Source organism: Vigna angularis, chromosome 3, assembly GCF_016808095.1.
Source record: "Vigna angularis cultivar LongXiaoDou No.4 chromosome 3, ASM1680809v1, whole genome shotgun sequence".
NCBI lineage: Eukaryota > Viridiplantae > Streptophyta > Magnoliopsida > Fabales > Fabaceae > Vigna > Vigna angularis.
In genome coordinates this window covers 31,216,638-31,243,755 of record NC_068972.1, presented here as the reverse complement: position 1 = coordinate 31,243,755, position 27,118 = coordinate 31,216,638, and the positions used below count along the sequence as shown (strand labels likewise).

Sequence of the window (27,118 nt, the reverse complement as noted above, 5' to 3'; positions counted from 1 at the left end):
TGAACTCTTCCGGCGTCAAGGGCTTTCATTTAAACCGATCAAGTTGTGGTTTAAACGAGTGAGTACTTCTCTTCTTAGACCGTTCGTTTTTCTGTCACATGCAAACCTAAATTCTGGTTGCATAAGTGTATTATCTCATTCTGATAGCAATTCTGGTCTGGTATTTGGTTTAGTTTTTAAATCGGTGAGCTCTGAGTGTATAAGACTAGTAGTGGTGAGCCATATCCTGCATCTGTGAACGTTCGACTACTTTTAGAGGTAAGGGAAGCTTGTAATTTAATTATAATTCTTACTTGATGATGGTTTATTGGATGGAATGATGTTATGTTTGATGAGTTGGTTGATGTTGTAATAATGCATGTTTGTTTGGGTGTATTACTGATTAATGAAAATGTATAACTGGGTAGGAATATAGTTGATCGTGATTCTGCATTAATCTGTAGAATTCTGTAAACTATAACCGAGAGTCATTATTGACCGTTCGGTTTGTCCTTGGGTATTCGGTCTGAACTGGATTCTTCTTCTATGAAGAATTTCAGTTAATGACCGATCGATTTTCTCTTAGTATATTTGTAAGTAGGCGTTCGGTCTAAGTATAGTTTCTTCTTTTATGCTTCTTAAACAATTAGTTAATATATTCTATAATATTTAAAGTCATAGACGTTGTCTTCATCCTTCATTGAAAATAAATGTTGTGTAATTGTGTGTGTGTGTGTGTATATATATATATATATATGTGTATTCTCCTTCACCAAGTAGCGTTTGGTCCAAGTAGTTGATACGACTGTCGCGGTCATACAAATTTGATACAACAAAATAATGCAGTATAGATACTAGGAAGTGACTCCTATGTCGTCTCTCAAGGACCAATAATTTTGCAGTTCAATTTTAGATCTTTTTACACAAAGTGGGGGGTTTGATTGATTGTTTTTATTGCAGAAAAATTAAATTATGAAAATAAATTAAAAACTGTAAAAACACAATTGAAACAGTAATTCAAAATTAACCTTGAAATAAATTAAAAATAGTAAATTGAAGCAGTAAAAGACAGAAAACGAAAATTAAAACAGTAAACCAAAAATAAAGAAAATAGTAAAATCACAAAATGGTAAAAATGGAATTGAAATAGTAAACGTAAAAACAACAAATGTGAAACAGTAAGAAGGAACAGTAAAAGATGGTAAAATGGTAAAAACGAAATTTGATTACAGTAGTGCAGAAATCGTAAATTTGAAGTAGAAAATATACAACATCCTCCTAAAGAAATTAAATTTTAGAATTGCCTTCTAAAAATCCTCTAGGTGCCTTGAACATTGTTTCAGTTAAAACAGAAAAATAAAATTAGGTTCCTTCATCCAACACCGTGCCTTACAACATCCATGCCAAATTTATTTTACAAAGAAAACATATTACCAACTTTATTTAACACTTCTTGTCTTTTTCCTAAATGAAAAGCAAATTAAATTGTATTCTCACATCACCCAACGTGCACAAGATTCCAGCCATGATATTCTTTCTCCAATACAGCTCATGAAAATACAATTCAATGCAAGAAAAGGTTAAATACTAATGGAATTTTTAGAAGAAAGTTATTGGACTTCTTACAAAAAAAAGAAGGCTTTTCACGTAACACACCTACTATTTTCAGCAATGAATGATCATCTAAGAAACAAGAAGAATTCAAAACATTGATGCTGAAATTGAATTTAACCCAGAGCTTACTTTCATTCTTAAAAACATTAAAACAAAATCATGAAACAAATCTCCTTTAACCCTTGGACAGCCGTGAATCATTCAAGTTTTGAACAATAGAAACATTCAACCAAATGCATCAAAGAAAACTAAATGAAGAAATGAACATAGCTTTTAACAACCGTGAATTTTTGCATCATAAATCAAAAGAAAGAAAATGCTTCCAAAATGAAACTAACTTGCACAAACAAAGTCCAGATTACAATTTATAGAATCCATACAAGAGTGTAACAGCAAATGAACAAAAACTTAATGAAAAGATGAATAAAACCAGATGAGAAGACAGCAAGGGTTCAAGCTACTTCATCCTCCATTCCAACAGAGATTTGTTTCCTTCTTCCTCCAATATCCCTGGTTGCTCACGGTTCTCCACTCCACTATTGGAGTTACTGGAAATTACTCTGCTGAAGCCCTCTGGAAGAGAGCTTCTCCCCCCCTCTACCTTCTCACCATCTACTTAATAAAAGAATTAAACATGGTGCTACTAAGCGGCCCACTTCTTCATGAAGTTTTGTCCTTTAGGAAATTTACTTCAATCATTTCTCCACCATCCTACGTTCCAACAGCAGACGTGAAAGGGCCCTCTCTTCCCTTCTCTTCACCACTTCATTCAACCAATCACCTCTTCACTTCAAGAACAACAAAATTTTTACCGTGAATGAATCAATACTCTTGGTACACACCTTTCTACTTGCTTCTTTCCAAGAAGGAAATTACAAATCCATCACCATGGTACACTTCCTTCTCCGTACAGTACCACAACTCAATCACCATCACGCTTCTCTTGGTTATACGTAACAACAACTTCCAAATGAGGCAGCCGTGGTGTGCTCTTTCCTTCTGCTGGACGTATTGTTACTGCTTCAAAACTGCTAGATGAGTGCAGCCCGTCCTCTGCATGATGCTTCCTCCCACTAAATTCTCCATCCAAGCTAGAATAAAGACCGTGCACACCAAGACCCAATCCCAAAGAACATGGACCCCCTTTGCTGCATGCGTGAATTAGCTACTGAAGTGTGAAGTCCTTGCATGCTTTGTGTTGCTTGTTGGATGGGAATTGCTGGATGTCACCCTTGTACCATGAATCAACGCTTCTTTTCATAGGCCAAAAATAAACGCAGCTGTGTGCACTTGGAAAATGAATGCTTGGTCTAGCTTTTCTAAAATAAAGAAAATGAGTTAAGGACGGCATGTGCTTTTCCAGCTAGAACCGTGAACACCTCTTAGCAAATGAGTGCATGTGCTTCTTTTATTGTGGGCCGTGTGGTGTGTTGGTTGCAAGATAATTTGTGCTTCAAGAATTGAATTACTTTCTTCCTTTCACTTGCAAGCCCATTTTCCATTTTGGATGTTGCTAAATTTCTTTCTACCGTAAGTGCACCTCCATGTCAACATAGCAAGAGTCCTAAAATTTAAACCACTCATGGCCATGAGATGTGTTGTTGGATCAAGCCAATACCATGATATTCCAGCCACCACAAATACCAAACAACAATCAAACAATGCAAAAAGATTAGAAATTACTCAAACAGTAAACACTAGACTGACATAGGAGAGTAAAAAAAAATACTGGGAACAGCACAAAACGAATTTGAACAAACGAAAAACTATACGTGAAAATAGACATCTAAACGAAACTATGAAAAAAAAATTGCATGGAAAACAGATAAGAATTGAACTCGAACGAAAACAAACAAGTTGACACAAAATTCACGCAGCACTGTGCGAAAATTGAAATGACTGAGATGCATTGGGCTTAATTGCCATTTCTCATTTAACCTTCAAATGTCCCAAATTGTATCTCCAAATTTTCCTTGTAAAATAATTAGCTCAGATAATTCAAATTAGTTAAAATATGAATTTCCAATCAAATTTAGCACAATTAGGAAAAATAGGATAATATTGTACATTCAAGCACAGTTCCTTGATTAAATCCGGTACAATAAACTAAGTGAAATCAATAAAATATTGACTCATCAGTAGTGCTCGGTTTTGAACCAAGCGCTCGGTCTCCATAGTGATTGGTCTTTCACCAAGCGTTCGGTAGTTTCATTATACTCTAATGTGTACTATATTTGAACTTAGAGTGTTCGGTCCAATTCAATAGTATTTGGTTTAAGCTTGTAGGGTTCGGTTTAAGTTCTTAGGTTTCATCAATAATTATTATGATTTTCAGTTAAATCTAAAATATAAGTATTCTTTAGTATTATGTACCTTCTTAGAAGTTTTGTCTAGTAAATTAACGTTCTGTAGTAACTGTTGAGTAATCCGTAAACGTCCAAATATTATCATGAGTGTTCGGCTTATGATGAGTTTTATCTGGAATGGACCGTTCGATCCTGTTCTGTATATAAGTGGAAGACCGCTCGGTCTTACACTAAGTGTTCAGCTGTGTTAGTCTGGAACGTATTTGAAACGTTCGGTCTTGTCTCTGGGGGAAATGTTATTGTTCAGTTTTAATTTCAGATGGGATCTGTTTCTATTGGTTCGGTTTGATTGTATTATGGAATATAAATGGAATAGTATGGAAATGAAAGAGTATTCCAGGGAGGAATATCTCATGAGTGGTTATTGAATGGTAGAGTATGAATGTGGTTATGCTTAGCTGGCGGTTATCCTGATATTTTGTGATTACTCATTCTCAAGTAGAGAGGAGTAAGTCATGTATGAGAATGGCAGGAGGCCCTAGTCCATAAGGTGAACTTGGACGGAACGGACTAACCTCGGGTGGCCGCTGTTGAGGGCATCCCAGCTATTACATCACCCGGGTGCAAAAACATCATAGTTAAACATAATTTATACAGTCCGGATAGTCAACGTAAAGTTGTCGGTCATTGCATGCTTTGACTTGAAATTTTGATTGGAAGTGCATGATTGGTTGTTACACGATTGTATATTGAATTATGTTAGATTTATGTGAAGTTTAGGTTTTTACTGAATTAATTAAATTACATAAGCTTACCCTATTTTTTCGTATTGTCTGTTTTGTCCGTTCGGTTGTCTTTTCCTGTTGCAATGATCATCATGTGGATGTGAGCAGAAGGAGAAGAGCTGCTGGAAGAGGCTATGGAAGAAGTGGAAGTGAAAGCGGAACCTTAGAACTGTTCGATCGTTAGGTTGGGTTTTATTTTGAAAACCGTTCGGTATAAGCTTAGTTTTGAAATCGTTCGGTCTAGACTGTAGTTCTGTAAAGTTTGAATTCTGTAGTATTTTCGTAAGGCCGTTCGGCCATATTTGTACCTTTGCTTCTCAGAACTGAACTGTAATATTATTAATTGTGAGTATTCTAGATATAATTTTATGTTGTATTTTTGGGATGTTACAGTATGTAAATATTTAATAATTCATCCATTAATTAATACTCTAATTACTAACATTTTGGAGTGTTTTTTAAAATTAATTTTGATCAAAATTTTGAAAATCTGAAAGTAACCAAACACAAGTTTTTACATGTCATCCCTATTTCCGTTACTTCTACCCAATTTCTAACTTATTTGTATGTTACCATACAAGAATATAAAAATATTATAACGTGATAAAAAAAATATATTAGAATGAATTGTTAACAATTACCTTTTAAATATTTATTTACTATTTTCTAATCTCAATGAGATATAAAATATTAACTATCAAATATATTATATTTGTTTTACATTTACATTTATGATAAATTGTAAAAGGTTCTTTAATTGGTATTTTTAATATTATCTAATATAAACGTCTTATTCTATTTAAAAAATTTAAAATATGCACATTATTTGAAATTTAGTATAATTATTACTTTTAGGATTAGATATGTTTTTAGTCCCTAAACTATCAAGCGATTTTAGTTTTAGTCCCTCTTTCAAACTATAGTACACTTTGATCCTTGTCCTTAAGAAAATTATAATTTTTTGTCCTCGAAAATTAACAGCGTTAAATTTAACATGATGTGGCTAACGGAATGCTACGTGTACACTTAAAAATCTGGACTCTTTCCACAGCAACGACCGACTCTTCTTTTTATTCTTCGTCACCAACAACCAAGCTGCATTTCAACTTCCTCTCTCTCTTGTTAAAAGACATCGCATTTGCTTTTCTCATCTTAAAAACATTTCCATCACATTATCTCCAACCATAAACACACACCTCTTCAAAACCCCATTCATTCATCTGCAACCAAAACCCTAAACCGTGCCAGAGTGCCTAAACCCTAAACCACCATTCATCCAATCAAATCAAGAGTTGCAATGAAAGAGAGAGAACGGGAGGGAGTCTTACTTGGTCCTTTGGCCATTATAAGGCTTGTGAATGCCATCAGCGAAGAAGTAGAAAGTGGGAAAACCCGGCACATCGTTTTACACCCCCAATTCATTCTCCTTCGTGGCATCGACCTTCGCCAAAATGACATCTTCGCCCTTGAGCTCGGTGGCGGCGGATTACTTCGGTGCGAGTGCCTGACAGTGGCCGCATCACGGCGCGTAGAATTCGACCATGACAAAGCAGTTGTTCTTAATGACGTCGCTGAAATTCTTGTCCTTCAAAACGACGACATCTTTCTCGTCAACCTGAGGCTGCTTGTAGGCCTCGGAGTCGTCAAAGTCGTCATTGCCGTCATCGAAGTGGTGTTGGTGGTGGTCCGGTGAGAGAAGGAGAAGGATTCACATTGTGAGAGTGGAGGGAAGAATGGAAGAAACTGAGATTGGGATTGCAGAGAAAGAAAAGAGCGATCTGGTTGTTAACAACACTAGGACTCTATGACTATGTGCTGTGTGACTTCGTTGACTTTCAACTCAAATCAAATCAATTCTCTTTCTACTAAAAAATAAACGCTCAATCAATTCCACTGCCAGGCACTCTGGCGCGGTTTAGGGTTTTGGTTGCAGATGAATGAATGGGGTTTTGAAGAGGTGTGTCTGTTTATGGTTGGAGGTAATGTGATGGAAATATTTTTAAGATGAGAGAAGAGAGAAGAAGATAAAGAAAGTTGAAACGCAGGTTGGTCATTGGTGACGAAGAATAAAAAGAAGAGATGATCATTGTTGTGAAAAGATTCCAAATTTTTAAGTGTACACGTAGCATTCCGTTAGCCACATCATGTTATATTTAACACTGTTAGTTTTCAAGGACAAAAAATTATAATTTCCTTAAGAACAAGGATCAAAGTGTACTATAGTTTGAAAGAGAGACTAAAACTAAAATTGCTTGATAGTTTAGAGACTAAAAACATATTTAACCCTTATTTTTATATAGTCGAATATATTTTGTAAAAACTTTAATTTTAAATATTTTAAGCATTCTAAGTTTTAACTTTAATGATATTCGTCCTCTTTAATTCAAATGAAGATTATGTATGCAAAAGACATTTTTACTTTCAAGTCAATTAAGTGCGTCAAATAGTAATAAAGGTATTAATGGACGTAATAATGTATTTTGTGTATTGTATTATTTATATTATGATTTATGGGTCTTTTACTTGGATGGATCTCATTTACGAAGTTAATTACTTGGATTGGCTTATGGGTTAATAAATGTGCTAATCTTACCTTAATCATGGTTTTAGAGTGGTCAACTTAGTTAGCGCTTATAAGTTGTTTTGATTGACATGTAGTCAGTCATGTCATTGTGATGCAGACTTAAGGGCTGAGTACATTTATGCATAGGAGGTTGAGATGTGCTCGAATATATATGATAAAGTAGTCTCACAAGCTGGATATGTCTATAGTTGAGTGTTAAGACTGGATATGTCTTTGGTGGCACGCAATTATATGCAAATAAAATTTCAAACTCTTTGGTTATCTAACCTTATGGGTATAATAACCCTCCAACCTTGAGAATCGTAACAATAAAGAGGTTGTAATGATGAAATGTCAGTTCTCACTAGATGTAAGAGATGAAGAGTAGTCAGGCTACACAAGAAACAAGACAATGTTGAGAAGTTTAAAAGTTGTTCCCTCTAGCCATTAGATCTAAAGAGATATAAAGGTTGAGATAAAGGGTTTGGGAGACGAAAAGTTGTGAACATTTTGCTATAAATAAGGGATTCATTTGTTCTAGTTGAGCACCCTGGTTGTTGAGAGTTTACTTTGCTATCAACATCTTTTAAGAGAAGCCCAATGTATTAGTGTCTTCTAGTAATAGGTATGTCTTATAATGGTTTCAACATGGCATGGTCTCAACTCTAATCTTGTTTCTATACTCTCTCATTTCCTCTAGCCGCATAAACTTGGCAGCCCTCTACCTCAACTAATCCATACTTGCAAGTGACATTATGCACAAATCGTCCACAAAAGGTCTTGCAACCTTAGCGTCGTGATCATGTAGTGTAAAACAAATTTAGGATTCAGGTTCCTAATCTTTAATGCCATTTTGTCGAACCTATCAATAAATGTTCATAGATATTCCCCATTTTCTTGCCTCACGTTGAGAAGTGAGATGGTAGTGCCAACTAGTAGAGAACTGCATCATAAAGGACTATGTCAAGGTGTCAAAGCAGTAGGGACATAAGCAGGCAAACCACTCCAAGGCGACTCCTTTCAAGGTTGTAGGAAAGGTCTTACACATAGCAACATTGTTAGTCAAGTACAAGGTGACTTGAGTGATATGTAGGCAAGCAGTTTATTGGGGTCAGTGCTATCATCATATCAGTATAGTTTTAGGGTCTTCCATTACTTAGGGAGTAGGGTATCCGTGATACCATCGACGAAGGGGTGTCGACGATTTACTCCTATTGCCGAGGAGTTGTTTGTTACCCCTACAATCTTATAGTCGCTTTCTTCTTCAAGTTCATGAACAACACGAAGATGAGATTCAACTTTCTACACTTAACTACATTCTCAAGAATTTCCTTCCCCTTCCACTTATAAGTTACTCCTTCAAACTTGACCCTCCTTCTCAACCTAGCTTTCTCTCGCCTTAAGGCATCCATTTCTTCAGCACTTCGTTTTTTGAACTCAATAAATTCTTTACATTAGTATCTGTGTCTCAAGCATCACGGTTATGTTAGCCAAAAAGGGTCATGGACTTGTTTCCTTTGTTCTAACCATCCTACTCCTTGTAGACACCATATAATTATTCTCTTCACAAAGTATATGACCGTCCCTAGGTGGACTTAAATTATTCTTACAAAGCCGAATATACTCTACAAATACTCCACCACTAAACACTCCAACCTCCAACTTCAAGGATACTCGTCTTCATCGAATAGGAGTTGTGTATGTAAAAGACACTTCAATACTCAAGTCAAGTAAGTGCATCGGATGATAATAAATTCGATAATTAATAAACGCAATATTGTACCTCTTATATTGTGCTATTTATATTATGATTTATGAAATTTTATCTATATATGTTTGATATATGTAGTTAATCATCTTGATTAGCTTTTGACTTAATCATGTTAATACTATCTTAATGGTAATTTTAGAGTGGTTAATTTAATAATATCTTTTATAAAAGTTGTTTTGACCCACATGTAATATGCTATACATTGCAGTGAGACTCATCTTATTAGAGTAGAGTATATCTTAAAAAAAAAAATATTATGGGTTGAGATATATGTGATACCGTCATAAATACTTACAAAATATTAAATAAAAAGTAAGTTTAAAATAATAAAAACTCATTACTTATAAATATTATAATAATTAGTCAAATTTTTCTCAACCAGCATGTTAATAAAATCTTCATAGGTCTTCGTTCACAATATTTATCTAAATAATATTATTTAATTTGTATAGTCATAATTCAATTTTAAATAGTTAAATTCTAAATTGTGTTTTAGTCTGTTGTCACGGAAAACAAAACGATCTCGAGAAATTGAATTTTAACATAACTCTTAAATAATGAAAATGTTATTCTATATTTCGTATAGTTAAGTTAATAAATATATATGTAACGAAAAATGTTGTAATCATTAATTTAAATTTCCATTTTTTATCATCAAATTTGAATATTAATTACACGGAGCAATTTATTTAAATTTTTACAAAAATAGATTTCAATTATATTTTAATTCAAATTTCAAAATTTGTACTCTAAATTTTTTCTTAAATTTAATAAAAATAGTTGAGAATTTATGTTAAAATTTAGTTCTGGATAGCTGAATTATGATCTATTTTTGGCCAGGATGAACAAGAATGTAATTAAGAATTCAGTTGTTTCATATTTGAACTGTGATCATAAATATTTAAGATTTGGGAAAATACTTATTTTTATAGCCGTGTTACTTGGGAAACAAAGCGATGGCAGGTGAACTGCTTCACCAACCAAATCAGGATCAATTATTATTGGATTTGCCCAGGACTGTTAGCTATAACATATTTTTTACTGTCAAATAAATCATAATATATATATATATATATATATATATATATATATATATATATATATATATATATATAAATTGGTTAATTTATGTAATCTTATTAAATTTTAGTGGACAAATAAATTATTATTAATAAAAAAAAATATTTTAAATACAAAAATAGTTTAATAATTTTTATTTTTAATTTAAAATAAAAATAAAAATATTCAATATATTTAACTTTAAAACTGAAAATTCATTATTTTTTTAACTAAAATTTGTTACAATTAAAAAGTTACCAGTAAATTATATATATATATATATATATATATATATATATATATATATATATTCATGCACTAAAAAATAGATAAATATCTAGAAAAAATAGAACGATCTATATAGAGAAAGATGTTGATAGTCTGAAATATAAAAAAAAAAAAAATTATTTTACATTATGAAACTGTATTTATAGAAGTCTTTTGGTAAGGGTTGAGTTTGAATGCGGCACAAATCTCACTATCAGTTTTCGAAAGGGAAAAAGGTCACTTTCATTTAATCGTTGTTGGCGTTAAATACAATCCAAACCTAATTTATTCGTTCAAGCAATTAAGTATGTTTTCATATATTTTAGGGGGAAAAAATGTAAAGTTGATACCAATATTTAATATACTTTAAATTTCGTATAAAAGATTTTAGAGGACGCGATCCACCGTATAAACATTTTCTTTCAATAATTCATATATAAAAAAACTATAAAAGGTTTTTAAAATTAAGAAAAATTAAATCAATATTCAAAAAACTTATTTTTTTCAAATTTCACAATCTTTGATATTTTATTGTAAATATCAAATTCATCTAAAAACAAATTTAAATAATTTTATATAACTACGTAAACTTTACTATCTGTTATGAATAAAAATATGTAACAACGAAGTTAAATTTTATTGGGTCTAAAATAAAAAAAATATATATTTTATAATATTTTTTTATTTTTTGAAAAAAATAAAAAGGTACATCTTATATAGACAAATAGGATATTATTATCTTTCTTAACTTTTTGATTAAAAATATCCATTTTTTAGAGATTATGTTTTTTGTTTATGGATTTTACTTAGTTTTTCAAAGTAAAATATGTTGCATCTTCAAATATTTATTTCAAATATTATTTTTTTATATGTCGTCTTATTATGATACTTGTTATGACAGATGATGAGTCTATTAAAGATTATTAGAGAGTCAAACATACTTGATTGAATATGTAAATTTAATGTGGTTTTTTTAATTTTTTTTCTTTTTTTATATGTGTATATTTTTATCTGTTTTTATTTTTGAAATAATTGAATTGTTGAATATTAAACTTTAAGATAAAAGACATTATTATATATGTCCAGAATTTTCAGATTGTTTTACAAGTAGAGGTTTTGAGTATGCATAATTCTCCTTTCACATACATTTTGTGCATAATATAAGTGAAACCCTATGTTTGAGTGTAAGTAGCTTAAAATTGGAAGGGATTGTAAAGTAGTGTCACAATGGATGTAGTTTCCAAGTAGTCATTATGAGAACCTCAATCATTGCTTGTTCACTTCATTAACACTTTTGCATCTTGTTGACTCCTAACTGTTGTGAAAAATGTTGAAAAGTGAGTCATAGCTTTAATGACCTTAATTCTTAAGTATTAGCAAATCATCCTTGTGAACGTTTGTACTTTGTCTTTGCCCTTAAGTGTCAAACCTTCGTTAAGGCACAAAAGAGAGATTGTTTGCATTCTCCATCCCTCACATTAATATTCTACATATCAATAAATGTGTCACATTCTTTATCAACACATCATATGGATCTACATGCGTTGCATTTTGTTGTGTTAGTTAGTTGCATAACATGCATAGTGTTTTTCATTTATAAATGCATCACATTTGCATCAATATATCATGTGAATAAGTGTCCTTTTGAGCACAAACATGCATCACATTCACATTTTGTCTTTATTCATGGTATCATGTACACAATGTCAAATGCATCCTTACAAAATCTTGCATAATCCAACATTTATTCTCATGTTGTCTTGCATACCACATATCATTCATTCATATGTTGTCACATTCATGTAGATAATTTTCAAATTCATAATATCTTGCATTTTCATGTCACTTTGCATATAACTTAACATCGTCATTACAAACATTTGTTTCATTCTATATTAATTTAAGTGCATGCCAATAAAACAAAAACAAGGTGCACCTAATAGGGCTTGTTGATTAAAAGATCATTGAGAATTTGGGAGAAGCTCAAGATGCGATGAAGGTCAATATTTAACCGTTAAAAGAGAAAATGGGTCATATCATGAAGACATTAAAGGCACTAAAAACCATTGGAGAGACTTCTTCTACGCCCACTGGCAAAGGGCTTAGAAGATCCAAAACTTCCTTTCATATGGGCTCCCTCTATATTACACTTCACCTTTCAAAAACTACCTAGAGAAAATGTATACTTACGAGATTGCAAACTTCATGACTATAACTCTCAATGGGGAGGAAAATGGCCTTGAGGCAACCACTTTCACACACTCAAAGGGAATCATCCAGCCAAATATTGGGCATGTAATAATGAGAAAGGAACTCGAGATTGAACCTCCACCCCCATGCCACAATTGTTAGAAATGATGAGCTTTGTTTTTCACCACCAAGAGGGGGTGAATTCCTATTTTATAAACATACTCGCTTTTCAAATCTTTTTCACAAATAGGATGAATCTTTAAACCTTTCTCGAGCAACAAGCAATGTGTATGCAATATAACAATATGCGTATTCGAATTATGACAGTAAGTAATCGATTAATGTAGAGAGATAGGGAGAAGGAAAATCAAAGTTTGAGTTTTATACTAGTTTGACCTCAATGCCTACATCCAATATCCTTTCAATCAACCTAAGATTGAAAGCCAATTTGCACTATAGAGATCTGAGTTTTTACAACAAGGGTTTTACAGCGACCATACTGTCAAAATGTAAATCACCTATCTAACTCACTAATCTAATATAGCCAACTGCAAAGACCTGCAGCAAGAACAATCCTCTCCTGTAGTCACCCCTTTGAGAACCCTCTCAAAGTACAAGAACTCCTCGTTCTTCTTCCTAGCAACACGCACAGGGCAGTACAACACACAGATTGAGAAACTTCTCCTAATCACACAGCAAACACCTCAGTTGTGCAAAAAGATCAGAATCTTCAAATCAGTCAATCTTGTCTCTCAAGAAATCTTCAAGAATGGTCCACCACTTTAATTTCTAGTTTCTAGGAGGTTTGATAACCTCTGTGAAACTTTTAGCACAATCTAAACTAGATATGAAAATTTTAATCTCAAATTGTCTTACAAAAATCCAATTAATGCGTCTATATATAGTTTTAGTTAATTCAGACGTAATTTAATTGATTACTCTTTTAATCTAATTAGTTACATTAAATACTTGTAACAGACTTATAACCAATTAAGCTCCTTAACTGAATTCGCAATTAATGCAATCGATTTCCATTTAATGCTTAGTCAACACATTTAAAAATATGACCGTTGAAACAGTTATGACAAGCATAAAACAATTTTCAAATCAATAACAGACTTAATTGAATATATAATCCATGTAATCAATTAAGCTTCAACACTTAGCACATTTTTGAAAACTTTTTCTATCCAATTCACAACACAACACATTTAAAAATATATATGCAAACATCCGTGTTTTAACTTATTCACTAATTAATGTATTCGATTCAAAACATGTTGTTTTGCCTCAGTTTAAAAACACAAGTTGTTTGATGACCTGAATTGATTATCACACTTTTGTAATCTATTTAGTCATTCATATATGCTTTTGTGCACATGATTTCCTTATCACCAAAACATACAGTATGCATACACAGATATGATCACTTTACTAACACAATATGCAACAATCAACACATTATATGTTCAACACATGTGACAATCACAATATGTGCATATTTCACAATAATCATAAACACATACAACATATGGCATATACCTCAGTATATATTCATGTGTTTTTATTATCAATGTGTTGTCATCATCAAAAATCACTATCACAGGGATTAGGTTCAACTATCATAGTGCCCCCTATCAACAATCTTCCCCTTTTTTGATGATGCACAACCATGATTAACAAAACCATGTTTGAACAGTAGATAATCAACAACAGTTTACACAGTTTCAACCATGCTCAATTATCTCAATCAAGTTTCAATAGCAAAAAAGGATATGTAATATGATGTAATTGAAACATAGTTAATAAATCATGTAGAGATGCATCAAACAAATTGTCAGAAATATAATAATGCTCCCCCTTTCAATAATATTCATATGAATTTAGCATTTTCAACATTTGAACCAACATATAATAACATATAATACTCCTCCTAGAGATGTAATAGAGTACGTATCATTATGCACATCAAATTTCATTATTACATATGCATAATAGAGATGTAATAGAGTATGTATCATCTAGATATGTTCAATGTACCATACAAAATTACATTTACAGTATCAGAGCAACTTAGATATTAAACATATTGAGATATATTATGAACAAATATATCACTAATCATTAGTCAAGGTTAAAAATATGAAAATCAGAGGTTTGGAGACTTCAAACCAATTGACGAATCATAATCAATTATTGCTTCCTTTTAATCGATTTCATGTTGCACAGTAATGTGAATTTCTCCTTTTAGCTCAGCCAACAATCAATATTCCTGCATAACCTTTCAAATTCATCTAGATCAAGCATTTTAGTATTTATGCAGTACAATAATCATTATCACAGTTTATGTATGATTATTCAATAACAAGATGTAACAATGAGATATGAAAAATGCATACATACATACATACTAGTGATTGAATTTATTATTAATCAGCTCAATGCAGTCAACCACAATTCACACAAGTTGATTAATAACCAGAAATATAATTTTCATTCATAGTCCAAGCGATTAGAACAAGACGAAGTAAAATATATGGCATGTAAGGCCATTCATTACAAAACAAGAGAAAGCAGAGTAAAAAAAACTTTAGTAACAATTTTTATATTCTTTTCTTTTTCTTCAAGTTATAGATTAACATGTCACTAGAACTTTCTTCCACAACATTGTCCTCTTCACTTTCTTCTTCTTCTTCATTCCCTTTGGCAGTACTCTCTTCTTCACCACTCTCTTCTGAAGCCCTATTTTCCTCATCAGAACCATCCATGTTCAAATGCTTTTTGATTGCCATAACATCTTGACTAGTGTTCTAACAGAGAATTTTCAGAGAGCACAGCTCCTTCACCATGTATTTTTCAAATTCAGAACGAGGTCGATAAGGGATTAATGATGAGCCAGTTGCTTCTTCCTCTTCATCTGCGTATTCATCCTTGAAGAGTCAGTCATTTGGACCATGTTGTAGTCCCATATGATGTAATGTGGACTTTTCTATCACATTACTCTTTCCATATGATTCATAAGACTCACTAACACATTCCACACCAAAGTGGATCAATATTCTAGAGATAAAGACACAGTAGGGTAGCATTTCAGACTCAAGTCTAGTCACCTTGAGCATGTTTTCTGATATAGTTGCAGGCCAATCAGTTTGGATGTTCTCTTTTAGAGCGTACAAGAGGCATAAGTCCTCAGTAGTTGCTTGAGCGTGGTTGCTCCCTCTAGGCATTAGAATCCATGAGATGATGAATGCACATAGGCAATCATCTTTCTTCATGTTGCTCGTCTTATAGTGGGAGTAATCCCTTACTTCATCTGGATTCCTTAAACAATCCTGATAAACAGTGAACTTGTGGAATCCTTCCACACCCAGATGACATTTTTCACCACCCAGTCTGAGACCAGCTATCTCAATCCAAATTTCATCAGTTAGCTTAATGTCTATTCCTTTCACTCTAGAACATGGAGTCTCATCCCTTATCTTCAAATTTGAATAAAAAACTCTTGCCAGTTCGGGATACCAGGGATCTGCCATCTTGATGAATTTTTTCAGCCTTTGTTTGCTAAACCACTCTGGAAAGTTGAATCCCTCTCTTCTGAAGAAGCTCAACTTAACATACTTGTGAGCAATCAATTTTCTCATTTTCTAGTTGTCCAAGACATTTGACTGACCACTTTCATCGCTGATCCACCCATCAAGGGTAGGTCCTCTATACATATTCTTCCTCCCAAGAGTTTTGATCCTCTTCTTTTGTGCCGAAGAAGAAGCCATAGATATAGAATGTAACAGACTAATTTCAGAAATCCCATGAAGGAAAGATCATAGAGTTTGTAGAGAAAATGTTATTGACACGCTTCTTGGTTTAGAGATTATAGGTTAGAAATATAATTTGGAGGAAATTAAACAATTTCCACTTTCGCGCCATTTGCAAACACAATTGATTTCATCAGGTTTCAATTTGAAAATAAAAAAGCAGAAAAACTCATATCAGGATTTTTAATCGATTTTATTAAATTTGTAATTGATTTCAATTTTATCAGATTCAACCAAACCAGGGAAACACATAGAAACTCTAATCGATTTCGTTTATAACATAACCGATTAAAAGTCGTGAAAATAGTTTTACATACAAAAATATCAATCAGACATGCATTCATCAATCATACACACATCATTCATTCACATACAAAAACTTATAATGCATGAGTGCATGAATTTAACATTTTTCGTTACCACATTGAGTTACTCAAGAATTTGTGATTTATTCCATTGAATTCCATCCTTGAGCACTTCTCTGCCTCTGTAGCAGCTTACTTTCCTGCAAAACAAACAAAAGTTTTTGTTGCAGGTACCCAAATAAACTTGGGGCCTTTATGGTTAGTCACAGGAGGTTGTTCCTTTGGAATGCACTTGTACTTTCCTCTTGTAACACCAACCTTTCTGTAGTAACAATTCCTAACAGAATGCCCAATGGTATTACAATAAAAACATGCATTTGTAACAAGTTTGCTCAGATCAATAAATTTCTTAGAATTAATTCTATTGCTCTTAGCCTTATAACCAATACCTTGCCTGTTAATTGCCCTACCTTGTGACTTTAACACAACTTCCAAATTATCTCTACCAAGATAGATAGCGTGCTGGTCAAGTATTCTATCTTTTCAATATGAACAGGGCAATTTACACATTCTTTTTCCGCAATTTTGATCTCAGTTTTAGCATTACTAGCAGATTTTAAAGCAATTTCAAGTTCTTTTTTAAGCTTTTCATTTTCATCAACAAGGTTGTTGTTAACAGGCTTTTAGGTTGCACTAAAAGTCAACAAACCCTAGTCCCCACTAATGTAGTATAGGACAACCAGGGAATCAATCCGTAGACTGAGTGAAAATCAAGTTTATAAAATGTAAAGTTAGATCTTGTATTATTTATTAACTAGCTAAACAAGGTGGGGACATTAAATGAAATTATAAGAAAGAAAATTAAAAAGAAAAGAGAAAAGAAATATGTTTTAAAAAGAAAAGAAGAAAATAAAATGTAAGAAAATAAAACCTAAGATAAACTATATAATCTATATATACAACTCTAAACAGTAACGAAACTAACCTATAAATGCTATGAAACAATGACAAAAGAAGACTAGAAATAAACTGGCTATGAAATCAAATTATGTATGAAATCAATTCAGCAAAAATGAAAGATATGTACACATAACAAAACCAAATGAAAGAATAGAAAATCTCATTATCTAAGCTAATGTATCTAATCTATATTCACAGGAAAACGAAAAATCAAAGAAACAAAGCAAGAAACACTAGTTAGAGCAGAAATTAGAATCAAATCCATGCGGATCAGTGCAAAGAATGTGTGATCACTTTTCAGGAAGACATCCTGGGAAGTTAAGCCCATCACAGGGTCTTAAAGTTCATATGATGAACTCAAAATATGTGATCTTCCAATCAATTCACCAAACCACAGTAAATCCAACTCTAACTTTTGTTTCTAACCAAGATCAGATTCAGAAACCTATTCTACTATTATCTCAATCAACCTATTAACATAAATCCTATCAAGCAGAAACTAACTAAAGTATGCAGGAACAGTAGCTAAAATCTAATCATGGAAGTCAGATTTAAAAACATAACCTAAAACACTAAACAAAACAAAGTCATTGGATAAAAATCATAAACCTGAACTGAAATTATTTGGAATGGTGTATCAATTGATTTGTTATTATACAGGAAGACATCCTGTTCATAATATGCCCACCTCGGGGTCTCAAGTTCTAATATGGAACCTAAAATGAATAACAATCAATTGACTTACCAAAACAAAACAGATTCCATTCAACTTCATCATTTTTAACCAAATCTACAAACAACAACTAACAAAAACTTCTATGCAAATAGAAACGATAGAATGGAAAAGAAATGAGCAAGTAAGAAACAACAAGAAACATAGAGTAGTGAACCTAAACCAAGCTAAAACAAAGTAAAACAGTAAAAGGAAAAGGAAAAATAAATCTAAACCAAACTAAGACACAACCATGTTCAACCTAAAACGGACCTACAAAATAGAAACAAAGGTTAGAGAAATAAAAGGAACCTAAAATAAGAAAATAAAAGTTAGAGATTAAAGGAACCTAGAATCAGTCCTAAACTACCTAATATATTGACAGAAGATAAACCTAACCTATTTCTATAACCTACCTGACATATGCAATATAACCAGAATAGAGAATTGACAAAAAGAAAGATAAACAGGTTCAAAATAGTTTTAAAACAGTAATAGACAGAAAATAGAACATAATTATGAACAAAATCCTAATTGAAAACTTGAAACAAAGCATGAAACTAATCAAGAGCTTAAAACAGAACAAGTAACTACAAAGGAAGAGAAAATAATAGAAATAAGCAAAGAAAAGGGACCTAAAAGAAGTTCTAAAACAGAATTGAAAGTAAAAGAAACTAAACTAAAACAACAAGGCTAAAAACTGAACAAATTCCTATTTACAAACTAAAACAGATCATAAAAGGTATTTACAGATTAGAACAAGAAATAGTAATCTACACTAGGGATTTAAAACTAAACCAAATCAGACCTAAACTAAAGGAAAAACAGTTCAGAGAAAAAAAAATTATCCCTATTCTAACAGAACATATCAAACATCATTTACAAAAGACAGAAAACGAAAATTTTAAACTATACCCTCTCACCCCCACACTTAGAGGCACATTGCCCTCAATGTGTGAGTGAGTAAGGTTTTATATCAACACAGACATATGTAATAGGTATAAACAAGACAAACAACAACAAATATTTACATAACAGAAACTGAAAAACACAAAAATAGCCAGAATTGAACAAGAACAGAACAAGTATATACAAATCAAACATGACAAACATCATCAGACTTATTCAAAACAGATATGAAAAAGAACTAAAATTGAAAAAGAATGCATATAACATAATAGAACTAAGAAAACTAAACTCAACAGAGCACACAACGTATATGAGCAAGACTAAGAAAAGTAAACACAATAGAACAGAACTAAAAAGCTAAACTAAACTACAAAGCTACAAGAAAAAGAGAATTTATTCAAATGGGCCACAGATCAAAGTTAATTCTTTTTATTTTTATGAAAAATAACATATTATCTATCCTATTATTTATGATACTACCTATTACTATGCTAACTACTATCAAATACCTATAACTACTATTTAAGAGTAAGCGAAAGAAAGATCTTATTGGTTTTTCTCCATGCTCAGCTCCCTCTTGTAAGGTTTCCATGGCTGCATTGAAGTTCTCCTGCTCAAGCATTTGTTGCAGCAACCTTGGCTTCCCCTTCAGTGCTGGCTGTTGTTGGTTGCATGAAACTGGAATGGGGCTTGTAGGTGTGCCACCAGCATCAGTTATGCCTCCTTCATCCAGAAAAATTGCTTTAGTGCGTTTATCATCTTCCAAATCAACAGCATTGACATCCTCTCTTGCCTCCACCAGGGTAACCTTTTTGCCTTCATTGTATGCAGCCTCCTCAATATCAGTACCTGCATTAAGTGTATCATCTGCAACATCCAGATCAAAGTTAATATGAACAGTTGAATCATCACACTATGCTGAACTGTCACAGGAAAAATCAGGATCATTTAATAGATCATCAAGAACATAAGCATCATAATCAAAGCACTCATCAGTAGATGCATTTGTATGACTCACATCAAAAGTTGTTTCTACCAATTCAGAATTATAAGGAGCATCAGGCACAATAGGTAACTCATGCAAGAGATTGAAAACAATGTGCATTTAAGCTATACCAGTAGCATGATTAAGTTTAAAGTTAACCTGAACTGCTTACTCAAAAAAACCTCACTAGTATCAAGAAACTCAGTAGGTACATCAATACATACTGAAAAGTTGTCCTCACATAAAACAATATCAAAGTCATGGCATGAATCTGAAACATCAAGAGATATATCAATATACTTTCCAATGTTGAATTAAGAATTCAAGAATGCACAGGCATCAAAGTAACAGAGCTCAAAGCAGGTTCTATGAATTTAATGTTCAACATATCAAAGACATCAAAACCAGTTTGAATTTCAAGCAAATTAATAGGAATGCTAAGTTTAGAGAAAACCTGTACTGGTTGCAACTCAGAACCTGTGCTCACAGCAGATTCACTAGCTTCATCAGGATTCTCACCAATGGCATCAAGTGCCTCCTTTTCTTCAGCTCTCCCTATTAGCTTGTTGACAAAGCTACCAATTGAGCCACTTGGGTGGTCATTTCTTGAAAATCAGATGCTGGAATCCCCGCTGCCACTTATCACAGAATTGCGTCTGCCATGGCTGCACTGATTGGAATTCCTCTTGCTCTGGTGCATCATAATGGTTCCAAGATGGTTGCCATGACTATTCTGACTGGAAATTCTCCTGCTCTGGTTCAGCATATTGGTCCCAGTATACGTGTGGCAGCTGTTGATGCATAGGCCAGGATTGCTGCTCACCATAGGGTAGAAAACAAGGTGGTGGTTGCTGCTGGAAAGCTTGATTAACTGGCTGCAAAAAATCCTCAGAAATAGGCTCATAGAATAGGTCAAATATCGGTGGTTGAGCATTATAAGGAAAAGAGCAATTATCATATGCAGAGTAGTGATTCATGCTTACCAAAGCTCACTGGAAAAACACCAATCAGACCTCTAAGACCACTAGTACAAAACTCAAGCAAAAACCTAATAAAGAAAAGAAAAACTATACAAGCTATACACACAGAAACCAAGCACACAGACTACTAAAACAGAACTAACAAGACTAACTAAACACCTTAAGACTTAACTCACCGAGTCCCCGACAATGGCGTCATTTGTTAAACTGCCTTTTAGTCGCCTAAGGCATAACAAAGTCTGGTCCCCACTAATGTAGCATAGGGCAACCAGAATATCAATCCTAGGACTCAACTAATTAAGATTAAAGTGTATGGTTAAGGTCTTGTGTTTATTTACTAATTATTTATTTACTAACTACTAAGCAGGTGGGGACATTAAAATGAATAAAACTAAACAAAATAAAAGAATTGAAACTAGTCTAAACTAAAATCTGGTTAAAAGAATAAAGAAATTGAAATGCAATAAAAGAAAAGGAAATAACAGTTTAGACTACTCAAAATAGAAATAAAACCTAATTACTATAACTATCTAAAACTGCAACAAAAACTTAAACTAATATGAAAATTAAATGCAATTAAAATGATATAAAATCAGAACTGGAAACAAGAAACTCAAATTTGAAATTTAAAAGCTAAACGAATCCTAAAAGCCAAATGAATATGTACAAATATGAGGTAACTGAAATTAAATGTTGCAGAAAGAATTGTAAAATCTACAGTAAAGAAAAGTCAATAAGAAACACCTAGAACTAATGGTTAAAAGCAAAGAATAGAGCGAGAAACTCATAAATCAAAACTAACTCTAATCATTACGAACAAAACACAACCTAAACTACTAATCAGAACAAAGTTGTTGGATAAAAGTCACAAAGCTGAACTAAATTTGCTTGAAATGGCGTATCAATTGATTTATTATAATACAGAAAGACATCCTGTTCATAAATTGCCCACCTCGGGGTCTCAAGTTCTAATCTAGAACTTAAAATGAATAACAATCAATTGATTTCCCAAAACAAAACAGATTCAATTCAATTTTAATGATTTTTAGCCAAATCAACAAATGAAACACAATTGAACCTATTCCTAACTAACACTAATTAACAGCAACTAAAACAACATGAATTAAAATAATTTTTTCATTGGTTGAACCCCTATCTGTCTCGAGAAGACATCTTGTTCATTTACGCCCACCTCGGGGTCGTATAATTCCAAAAAGGAATTTAAAATGTGCAGATTTCCGAGTTTAACTCAATTTTCCTCAAATCAAAACACACAAACATAAATAATAGAAGAAAAACAATAGAAACACAAAACCGAATGAGTCTTTATACATTGGACTCATCTCTGACTCGAGAAGACATCTCAATAAAGAATGCTCACTACAGAGTCATTCAATTCCAAAAGGAATTGCAAAGATGCAGAGAATTAGAGTCCAATTCATTTTCTCAGAACATAACAATTGGAAAAAATAAAAAACATAGAACAATTTCAACACAACAAACAAGAATAAAAGGAAAACACGAAATCAAATTTTATTAATATGAAAAAGGAAAATTACAAACACTATACCAGAGATCACTGAATGAGGAGCTCACAGATTGTCACAGTTCCAAGAATCTCATCAGCGAAATCCAGAATCAAGAATAGTATCTCTACTCTAAGAAAAGCGAATAAAACCCTAAACTAAAGAATGGAGAACTGTAAACTGAAAGTAAAGTGCGTAATGTGTTCTAAAGTGTCTATTTACATGGTGAAAGCCCTTTTTATAGGGTCTGAGAAGTGGAGAAAGGAAAAAAATGGGAAAGAGGAACCTTGCTCGAGAAGCTTCATAATCGACGGCCACTGTTCATCCTTCTATTTAAACCCTCCGATCAACTTCCATCTTTGCCAGTTCAGCTCCGGTCAGCTCTCCGGGCAGCTCCTTCATTCATCTTCTCTTCGGGCAGGTGATGCACTCCAGCTTGGCGTTGTCATCTTTGGTCAGGACGCCTCCTCTCTTCGTCTCACACAGGAGCCCTAGCTTTTGGGTGTGTTCTCCCTTTACCAAACGACTTGCTCGAGTGTGCTTTGCTCTAAATGAAACATGTCTTCGAGCTTTACTCCCACAACAACAATAATGCACCAGACGACGTCGTTCCACTTAATTTCATCCCAAACCACTTTCAGACCTCAAAACGGCAGCGTCCCACTAAAGCCTAATATTCAGCCAGTGGCCCAATCTTCAATCAACAGTAGCGGTCTACTTCTTAAATCAGCATCAGCTCCAAATGGCAACAATGCACAACAGCGACCTATTCTTCTTCAATCAACATCAGCCAGTGCTTGCTGCAGCAACAACGGCCCAAAACTGAGGCCCAATTCTCCAAGCGTGGCAGAGGCAGAAATGCCAAGTGCAGCAGTGCCTACTCAATCAACATTTCAGCAGCGCTCCAGGGCCTTTTCTTCCAATCAGCAGCGTCAGCGGCCCAACAAGTAAAAAAAAATCAATTCTGCCAGCCCAATGTTTATTTCATTCAATGCTTTAAATCAGCAGCTCATTTGTCAACTCAGCCCAATTTATAAGGCCCATTCTGCACCAAAAAAATAATAATCCAGAATTAAAGAAAAGAAACAGAAATTTAATAAAGAAATATTTTTATGAAAGATTTTCTAAGAAAATAAAATAAAATATTCTAATTATTAACAAAAACTAAAAATTACACCTAAAAATCTATTTTTAACTAAAATATTACAAAACTAAAGAATTAAGAGAAAAACATAAAACTAGCCTAATTCTAAATAATAAGAAACTAAAAGAAGATAAGAAAGACTCTCAAACACAAAAAAAATGGGCAAATATAGAGAGTTATCAGTTGTTAATTCGATATTCAAAATCTCTTCTTTCAGAGTTTAATCGATTTACATTGTATTGTAGTTTCATAACTTCTACATGCAGTTCTTGATATGTGTCTAGCAGCATGTGATACTTTACTTCGATAGGCTCATTTTCAAAATCGCTATCACTGTCTTCTGAATGCGTTGAACCAGCCATGAAACACAGATTTGACTTCTCCTCTACACTTTGATCATCATCACTTGATGAATCACCATCACTGTTTTCCCAAGCAATGTAAGTATTCATTTGCTTACTTCTTGTCTTGTCCTGTGGATACTTGGAGTCAGCCTTTTGTCTGTTTTTCAACTCTGGACACTCTGGCTTGATATAACCATCTTTGCCGCATTCATAACATGTAACAATGCTGGTCTTGGAGTTCTTTCTCCCTCCTTTAGAGTTACCTGCATAGTGAATTGCAACAGTTTTATTTTCATGAATTTAGTAAACCTTTTTACCATCATATTCATGACCTCTTTCTCAATTATCTTTGCGTCAGACTCAACATCGGATTCACCCTTCTTGGAGGATCTTTTATTTGTAGCCCTTGAGTGCAATCGATTGTTTCTATTCAATCTCCTCTTCTTCCCTCAATCTACCAAGCTTCAGTTTATGTTCCCTGAGATTGCCAAACAAAGTTGTCACATTCATGTTAGTTAAATCTTTTGACTCGGATATGACAGTTACCTTTGGTTGCCAGCTTCTGTTTAGGCTTTCAGAATTTTGATGTTAATTTCTTCCTTTTCAAAAGCCTTGCTAGAACCATCAGATGGTTGACTATATGTGTGAACCTTTTCTTCACGTCATAAATGGTCTATCCAGCTTTCATCCTAAACATCTCACACTCCCGCACCAGGGAATTCTTTCTGGCCCTCTTGACTTCATTTGTTACCTCATGCGTAACTTCTAAAACTTCCCACATTTCTTTAGTTGTCTTGCATTGGGAAACCCTGAAAAACTCATCCATAGTAAGAGCATAGGCAATAACATTTCGTGCTTTTACATCATATTGTGTTCTCTTATTTTCCTCTTGAGTCCACTCAGGAAAAAATTTCAAAACAGTTTTTCCATTAATCACATGAGTGGGTCAAATGGACCATTGAGTGTAGCATCCCATACACCCTTGTCTACTGATTCAAGAAAAAATTGCATTCTTATTTTCCAATACAGGTGGTCTATTTGTGGATGTGCGAATACAAAGATAGAGGTTCAGAGCCCCTCACCTGTCGTTCAACAACCCATCTCGCTCAACTAGTCTACATAATTCTATAGCACAAACTGCAGAATTTGCACCATGCACCACCCTTGACCTATTGGATACATTTTTCCCAACTTCTAATACTCCTAGATCGTATTATACACTCAAGTAAACTTAAACAGTTGTATCTAAATCATCCTAAACTCATTTTAAAGTGATTGCTTACAAGATTCCACTCCAAAATTTACCAAACTTCAGTTTATAGATCCAAATTGAATTATACTACTTTTAGCTTGTTTTTAAACAAGTCAGGGACTCCAACAAGTCCTAAAAGACTTATTAACACCAGCCAAAATGATCATTTAGAACCATAACCCTAAATTCAACTTTTCACTAGTTCAAACCCCCTTTAAACTAATTCTAGACCCAACTGAACTATACTTACCAACTACCAAACATTCTTACTTCCATTTTCTTCCATGTTAATGTTTTAACAATCATAAAACCTCCTATAACAGACCCCAAATACCACAAACCAATTTTCCTTCCCTCTCTCATAACTTCAGTACCTAAAACCTCATATTTTTCTCCAAACACCACCAACAATCCTAAGTTTTCAACTTTTTCTTCTCTAAACTTCACAATACACATTCAAAACAGAAAATTTAACACATAAACATTCACTTCCAATCCAAATCATCATCCAATACAATTCACTGCATTTTATCACCACATTCTCAAGAACACTCAATTAATTTTGTTACAACTAGCATACCATAGAATTTCACCCAAACAATTTACTATTCATATAATTTTCAAACTTACACTACCAATCAGTTATTAAAGAACAATCTAACTTCCCTTACCTCTAAACCAACTGTCCTAACTTCTCAAAACGTTTCACCGATTTCTTCCACCACAAGGAACTTCTAAAATCACCTACAAATCACCGATTGGTGATCAAAGACAGACTTTAGAGCCTCAATTGAACCAAGAATCCAGGAAGAAAAGTTCTTAACACATGCAAAACAGAATCCCTTTGCATGATCATGAACCCTAAAAATACCAAAGGAAGGAGTACAAACTTACTTGCTCTAAACAACGAATTGATTGGATAGATTTGTAGGTCTTGACGTTGTGATCGTCTAGGTACCTCATGATCGTCAAACAAATGATCAAGGAGTTAAAATGCTTAAAGTATGTTTTAAATAATGAGACAATTTTATAAAATTCTATTTATATTATGAAATTATTTTATAATAAAGTACTCGGTTTCATTATTTTAATACACCTACCAACTTTAATACTTTATTTTCTAGGTTTTTATAAAGTATGAATATAAAATATACATTATAAATATTATACTTTTAAAATATCATAGTTAACAATTTTAATATTACCAAATAATTAAAAGTAAAATAAAAATATGAAATATGTATACCAAAATTGTTAGATTTTCACTATCATAGTTAACAATTTTAATATTACCCAATAATTAAAATTTACCTTAAATTTAATTTTTAAAGAACCTATAATAAAAACTTAAATAAAAAGTCATAATGAAAGTTTATTAATTTAAAGGAATTTTCTTATCAAAACATCTATTTAAAATTACTTTTAATTAGTTGATACAATCATGCATAATAAATAAACTCATTTATATTATACAATACTACACTTGTGATTGCTTAAAGTCATTTCTAGAAAAATATATTTAGAGAAAGAACTTCTCAATCATTCTTGATTATGAAAAATGACATTTCTAAAATATAATTTCTAAAAATGGAATATATGATAGCATCTTAAAGCAAAAACAGTATTAAACATTTCACATTAAATAATTATCAAAA

The 27,118-nt window shown here is 32.8% G+C and overlaps 1 long non-coding RNA gene across 1 annotated transcript; it reads right to left on the bottom strand.

Annotated features, from left to right (window-relative positions):
- Nucleotides 1–12,892: 12,892 nt before the first annotated feature.
- On the bottom strand, nt 12,893–23,574 carry LOC128195742 (uncharacterized). Its single transcript, XR_008247551.1, has 2 exons — nt 20,672–23,574; nt 12,893–20,099 (listed from the first exon to the last, which is right to left on the bottom strand). It is a non-coding gene; the product is annotated as an uncharacterized LOC128195742 (long non-coding RNA).
- Between the last annotated feature and the right edge of the window lie 3,544 nt (nt 23,575–27,118).